This window comes from Dipodomys spectabilis, unplaced genomic scaffold (genome assembly GCF_019054845.1).
Source record: "Dipodomys spectabilis isolate Male_0828 unplaced genomic scaffold, ASM1905484v1 ptg000378l, whole genome shotgun sequence".
Classification (NCBI taxonomy): domain Eukaryota; kingdom Metazoa; phylum Chordata; class Mammalia; order Rodentia; family Heteromyidae; genus Dipodomys; species Dipodomys spectabilis.
The window spans coordinates 846430-853839 of NW_024871055.1; positions in this window are offsets into that span (position 1 = coordinate 846430).

Sequence of the window (7410 nt, forward strand, 5' to 3'; positions counted from 1 at the left end):
GACTTTCTAATATTAAAAATTATCACTTGATCTAGTCCTACTCAGGATATATTTTCTATTGTTTTCTAACATTTCTCCATATTCTGAGTTGTTTTATTTGTGCAGGTGTGTTTGCACATATATGTGCCTCTGTGTGTATATGTATGTTTGTAAGTGTGTATGCAAAAGCCTGAGCAACCTTATTCAGCAATCTTGCTCATGACTAGTATTCCATCACTTGAGCTCACGTCTATAATTCTAGCTACTCAGGAGGCTGAGATCTGAGGATTGCAGTTCAAATCCAGTACGAGTATGAAAGAAAGGTTCTGAGGTACTTATCTCCAATTAACCACCAGAAAACTGGAAGTGGCGCTGTGGCTCAAGCGGTAGAGCACTAACCTTGAGCTGAAGAGTGGAGAGATATTTCCCAGGCCGAGTTCAAACCCTGCCACAATCATCAAAAAAAAAAAAAAAAAAAGAAAAAGAAAAAAGATAAAAGAAAGAAAAAGAAATGAGATTTTTGCCACCAGTTCATTGCTAGTATAATTCCCGCTTTCTCACCATGGACTATTTTTCCAGTTAAGTCCATGCTCTTATATCTAACTTGCTTTGGAACCAGAATTATTCTTCCATTGTACATTTTACAAATTTGTGTGATTAGCAACCATGATTTAGAGACAGAAGTTGAAAGAGAGTGGCCTCAACGCTCATGTTCCTCTTAGTATTAATTATTTCTCAGTGTCACTCTACATAATGGCCTTGGCTTTATTGGTTCAATGTTGTCTTATTTGCAAAGTCTTCTATAGTATATTGAACCATTATACTTATACACAGAACTTTTCTTTCTCTTATTATTCCTATTGTTTCTTCTACTGTTAGCTTGTGTACACTTGGGAAATAATGCACAACACACACACGCAAAAATAAACTTTTCTGAGAATCTTCTCCCAGTTAAATTTAATTTAAGAGCACTTATGAATTTTGAACGTAATCTACTCCTGGATAATGGTTTCCTTTATGTTTTTATAGTAAAAATAGTGTACAGAGGGCTTAGAGTTACATAAATAAGGTAATGAGTACATTTCCTATTGTTACATCCTCTTTTGTTTTTCCTGTGGTATCTGTTCCCTCCCCATCTACCCAATTCCCCCCCCCCTTCCCAAGTTGTAAATTTCGTTTTCTACATAGTGTCTTATTCATATCATTGTTACAATAGGTCATCCTGAATTTTTGTTTCAGCATTTTGTTGTTTCCCTTCTCCTCTCTACACTAGAAAAATGTATATGCAAGTTGCAGGGCACCAACATCACATCCAATGAAAACAAGAGTTATATCATGGGGGAAGAACATGGAGGAGAAATGAAAAAAAATCACATAGTACTATTTAGATACATTTAAAACAATTGCAATAAAGAAAAAAAACAAGTTGTATCCCTATCTTGGGGCTTATTTTACTTAACATTATCTTATATGGCCATATGTACATGAATAATGTTTTTTAAGCCATTTAAATTTTATATTTTGTATTTACTAAGTTGAGTCTGAAAGGCGTGTTACCTCATGTCCAAAGATGTCTTTTTGCTAGTACAATGAAGCCTAAAAACATTCATTTTTACCTTGAGCAGTGCCATGGATTATTACTGGACGTAGAAGGAACTTTTACTGCAGGTGGAAACTGATACCAAAAGAGAAATTGAACATGGAGAAATAACAAAGTGCAAGTTAGTTTGTGTGTTCCTTTTTGCTGTACAAGAAAAGAACCCATTGTCCAAATTCAGAAACACTGAAGTCATACCTTGCATTCTCTCAGACCACAAAGGAATAAAATTAGAATTCAACAACAAAAGCCACCAAAGAAATTCCTGTACCACATGGAGGTTGAAGAATACACTGCTGAATCATGAGTGGGTCATGGAAGAGATTAGAAACAAAAATCAATTATTCATGATATTCCTCAAAAATGAACACATTGCCCCATTTGTTAGGAAATGGAAAAACTTGGAAAAAATTATATTAAATGAAGTAAGCCAGGCACAAAGAAACATAGGTCCCATCGTTTCCCTTATTTGCAATATCTACTATATGTATGTGTCAAGCGGAAAAGGTCAGATAATGTGATGTTAGGAAAATGAATCCTTAGATATGTATTTTAATGTTTTTTTTTCCTTTAACGCGTTTGTTTCTAACGCATTTATAAGATTATCTCTTTGTAGCTTTTTATGTCCCTCCCCCACAATATAACCCCTGCTTTCACTATATTTGATGTCAGTATAACTTGTAAAGAAGATGGGGAAAAACAAGTCGTTTAAGGATACAGGTGGACTTGTTGCAACAATGAGAAGTACAAGTTGTCATGTCGAAAATGAGCTTAACAATGTTGGTGGGGGGGGGAAAGCGGGGAGGATTGGGCGTGGGGGTGGGAGGGAGGCTGGGAAGGGATGCGAAGGGTAAACAAAGGAGGAGGCTGCAATGCTTGATAAGAAATGTACACATTAACCAGCCCATGTAATTGTAACCCCTCTGTACAGCGTGTACACAAAAAATAAAAATTAAAAAAAAATGAACACACAAATTATCAGCTCCCCTGGGACACAGCAATGTCAGTACTCAGAGGCAAGTTTATAGCTCTGATGCCCTACATCAACAAATTCGAGTGATCTGAAACCAACAATTTAATTAGACATCTGAGCCTCCTAGAAAAAGAGCAGCAAGATAAACCTCAATACAGTAGATGGAAAGAAATAATTAAAATTAAATCAGAATTAAATGAAATAGAATCCAAAAAACCATAGAAAGGATCAACAAAACAAAGAGTTGGTTCTTCAAAAAAATCAACAAAATTGACAGACTGTTAGCAAATCTTAACAGAAAAAGAAGAGAACACACCCAAATAAATGAGCTCAGAGATGAGATTGGACACATCACCACAGAAACAACCAAGATTCAGAACATTCAAAAATTCATCCAAAAATCATACACCACGATCAAACAGGATTCAGTTCAAGGATGCAAAACTGGTTTAATATACGCAAATTAATTAATATAATTCATCACATCAACAGGAGCAAGGATAAGAACCACAAGGTTATCTCAATAGATGCAGAAAAAGCATTTGACAAGATCCAACACCCTTTATGTGAAGGTTCTAGAAAAAAGTAGGAATCCATGGAACATTCCTCAATACAATAAAGGCTGTATAAGACAAACCTACAGCCAGCATTATACTTAATGGTGAAAAACTAAAGCCATTTTTCTTAAATCAGGAATGAGACAAGAATGTCCACCGTCTACACATCTCTTCAATATAGTGTTGGAATGCCTAGATACAGCAATAAGACAAGATGCAAGCATTAGAGACATCCAAATGGGGAAATAAGAAGTAAAACCCTCCCTCTTTGCAGATAACATGATCTTGTATTTAAAGAATCCCACAGAATCCACTCTAAAATTACTCAAGCTGATTCAAAATTTTGGCAAAGTAGCAGGGTATAAATTTAACCCTCAAAAATAAATGGCTTTTCTGTATGCCAACAATGAGAAAAGGTTGGCTGAATTTAGGAAAGCAATTGCATTCAGAATAGCCCCACAAAAAATAAAATACCTAGGAATTAACTTAACCAAAGAAGTGAAGGACCTCTATGATGAAAACTTTAAAAAACTGAAAAAGGTAATCAAAACTGAACTTAGAAAGTGGCAAAAACTCCCATGCTCCTGTATTGGAAAGATCAACATCGTGAAATGGCAATACTTCCCAAGACAATCTACAAATTCAATGCGATACCTATCAGTATTCCAACCTCATTCTTCAAGGAAATACAAAAGGCAATTCAAAAATTCATCTGGAGCAGTAAAAGACCCTGAATAGCTAAAACGATCCTTAACGGAAAGTAACGTGCAGGAGGAATATGAATACCGAATTTGAATTCAACTACAAATCCACAGTAATCAAAACAGCTTGGTACTGGCACAAGAAAAGACTTCAGGACCAATGGAATAGAATTGAAAACCCAGAAATGAACCTTCAGACCTATAGCCATCTAATCTTCGATAAGGGTGTTAAAAAACAGAATAGAAGAAAGACACCCTCTTCAGTAAATGGTGCTGGCAAAATTGGTTATATACTTGTAGAAAACTAAAGCTAGATCCTTATATGTCACCTTGTATTAGAATCAACTCCAAATGGATCAAAGCCCTAGGAGTCAAAGCAGACACCCTGAAAACATTACGTGATGGAATAGGAGAAACACTAGGTCTCCTTTGCACAGGCCGAAATTTTCTTAATAGAGACCCAGAAACACAACAAATCAAAGAAAGGTTGGACAAATGGGATTGCATGAAATTGCAGAGCGTCTGCATGGCAAAGGACATAGCTAGCAAGATCAATTGAAAGCAGACAGATTGGGAGAAGATCTTCACTAGCCCTACAACAGACAAGGGTCTCATATATAAAATATACCTGGAACTCAAAAAATTAAATCCTCCAAAAACAAATCTTCAAAGAAACAACTGCCCAATAAATAAGTGGGCTAAAGACTTAAAAAGAAACTTCACTGAAGAGGAAAGAAGGATTGCCAAAAGACATATGAAGAAATGCTCAACCTCCCTAGACATAAAAGAAATGCAAATCAAAACAACATTGAGATATCACTTCACCCCAGTTAGAATGGCTATAATCAAGAATTCTAATAACAACAGATGCTGGAGGGGATATGGACAGCAGAAACCTTACTGAAGTGTTGGTGGGAGTGTATACTTGTTCAACCACTTTGGGATGCAATATGGAGGTTCCTCAAGAGACTCCACATAGAGCTCCCCTAAGACCCAGCAATCCCACTTTTGGGCATATACCCAAATGTTCACCAAGAAGGCCACACTAGAGGTACCAGCATGACTGTATTTATTGCAGCATTATTTACCATAGCTAAGGTATGGAACTAACTCAGATGCTCCTCAGTAGATGAATGGATCAAGAAAATGTGGTATATATACACAATGGAATTCTATGCCTCCATCAGAAAGAATGACATTGCCCCATTTGTTAGGAAATGGAAAGAGTTGGAAAAAATTATATTAAATGAAGTAAGCCACGCCCAAAGAAACATAGGTTCCATGGTTTTCCTCATTTGCAATAACTAGTATATGTCTGAGTCAAACAGAAAAAGTCAGATAAGTTGATGTTAGGGAAATGAACCCTAAGATATGTATTCCAATGTTTTTTTTTTCTTTCATGTGATTGTTTCTAACACATTTATAAGGTGATTTCCTTGTTCCTTTGTATTTCCCTTCCCCACGGCATAACAATAACCCTTGTTTTCACAGCATTTGATGTCCGTATAATTTGTGGAGGGGATCGGAAAAAAAAAAATCATTTAAATAGGGATACAGGTGGACCCATTGCAACAATGAGATGTACAGTTCATTATGTCGAAAATGAACATTACAACTTTGTTGGTGGGGGGAGGAGGATTGGATGGGGGGCAGAGGGGAGGATGGGAAGGGGTGGGAAGGGGAAACCAAGAAGTAGGCTACAATGCTTGATAAAAAATGTACTCATTATCTTGCCCATGTTATTGTAACCCCTCTGTACAGTATTTTCACTATAAAAATATATATTCATTTTTAGAAAAAAAAAGAATCCAAGGCTTGAAAGAAACTCTTTCCCTGACTTTTTTCGAGTGTGTTCTTTATTCATATAAAAATTGTCTGTAAACTTCTTCTTGAAAGTATTACAAAAGGAAACAATGTGCCATTTGAAGGCCAGCATAGAACAAACGGAAATAACGTTGTTTTAAAAGTGTTCTATTGCAAGGATACAAAGACTTGGTAGTTTTAAATTGTCTTATGCATGGATATTTCACTACTGAGATGATTCTGTTGTTGCAGGAGTCACTTATTAATTCCTTTATTCTTGTCCTGAATTCTCCAGCGCAGTTAGCATTCCAAAAAAGCAGGACCCAGCGAGTATGATCAGCAAAAGGAGCCTGTTCCCAAGCCAGTGCTTTAAGGATGGTCCCAAAGAAATATGTGCGTTTTTTCGCTTGTTTGTTTGTTTAGTTTGTCCTGGTTCTGGAGCTTGAACTCAGAGGCTGTACCATGTCCCTGAACAAATGTCTTTCCTGGCCAACTTCCCCCAAAACTGGTACTCTACTGCTTTAGCCAAAACTCCACTTCTGGCGTTTTTGGTGTTTAGTTCCAGATAAGAATGTGACAGCCTGGGTTGGCTTTGAACTGAGAAAGTAAGAAAGCCAAGTGACATCAACTGTACCAAGATTTCTGTTTTGAACCAAGAAATACTAGACGAAGTTTATGATAAAGCTAATATTTGACAATTTTTAAAAGAAAAGAATATGTCTAACAAAGAAGCCATAACTTAAATAACTCCCCAAATGTAGGTGGACTGAATCATTTTGGAAGCATTTTTTCATCTGCTTGGGAAGATAACTATTGACTTCATAGATCCTTTTGGGGAAACAGTCATATTTGCCTGTTGTCACTGGCTTTGTACACATGTATGCTGTACATACTTCTAAGGGCCTTACATAAAGGAAGTCTTGAAATTCTCAACAATATTTAAATAAGATGCTCCCTATATTTATTTTCACATTTGGGGATCACTAAATACCAAAGTTGTGTAGAAGGCTAGGGTTAGAATATGGACATGAAATCTGTCTCCTAATATTATGAAGATAATTCATGTCATTTTGAGTTACAGTTTCTCAAGAAATAAAAAATAAAGTAAAACAGTAACAGAAACATAATTTTCTATCTTTCCTAACTTTCCAAGAGAAATTAGAGCATCCAGTAAAGTTACACCAATCCCAGGATGGTATAGGATTTTATAGGATCACTAGATGGTGAAAAAGAATATAAAAAAAATGCTTCCCCTGGAACAATGGGAAACAAAATCTATACCTACAGATTTTGACATACCTGGAAAATAGTTTCAACTATGCTACGTCTTTGATATTTTAGGTTTGTTTACACAGCAACTTTCCTCTCTCAGGAAATGACTCTATTCCTACTTAAGGTTTTGCAGCTTATAACCCAGCAACAAATAATGCTTCTAAATATAAACAAGCATGAAACTAACAGTAACAAAGGCTACTTCCGTTGCCATAGGTGATAAATAAGAATGCTCTTGGGGAATACTCAAAAAATTTTGAACTTTTTCATACCTTTCCTCTTCTCCAACATGAAAAGTTCTAGCAATTATATGTAAAACATTAATAAAGGATTTTTATATTTTTTATTGTTCACACTAAAGCAAATACACTTTTCCTCCTTGCAAGCCTGACTTTGAAAGAGTCAGACACTCACAATTATATTATAGACAAAAGTTTACTGCTTTGGCTTAGGTGTTTTCCTGCCTTTGGGTGTTGCTCTCTATTATTTTGGCAACTATATAGAAAAACAAGAAAAATCCATTATGTT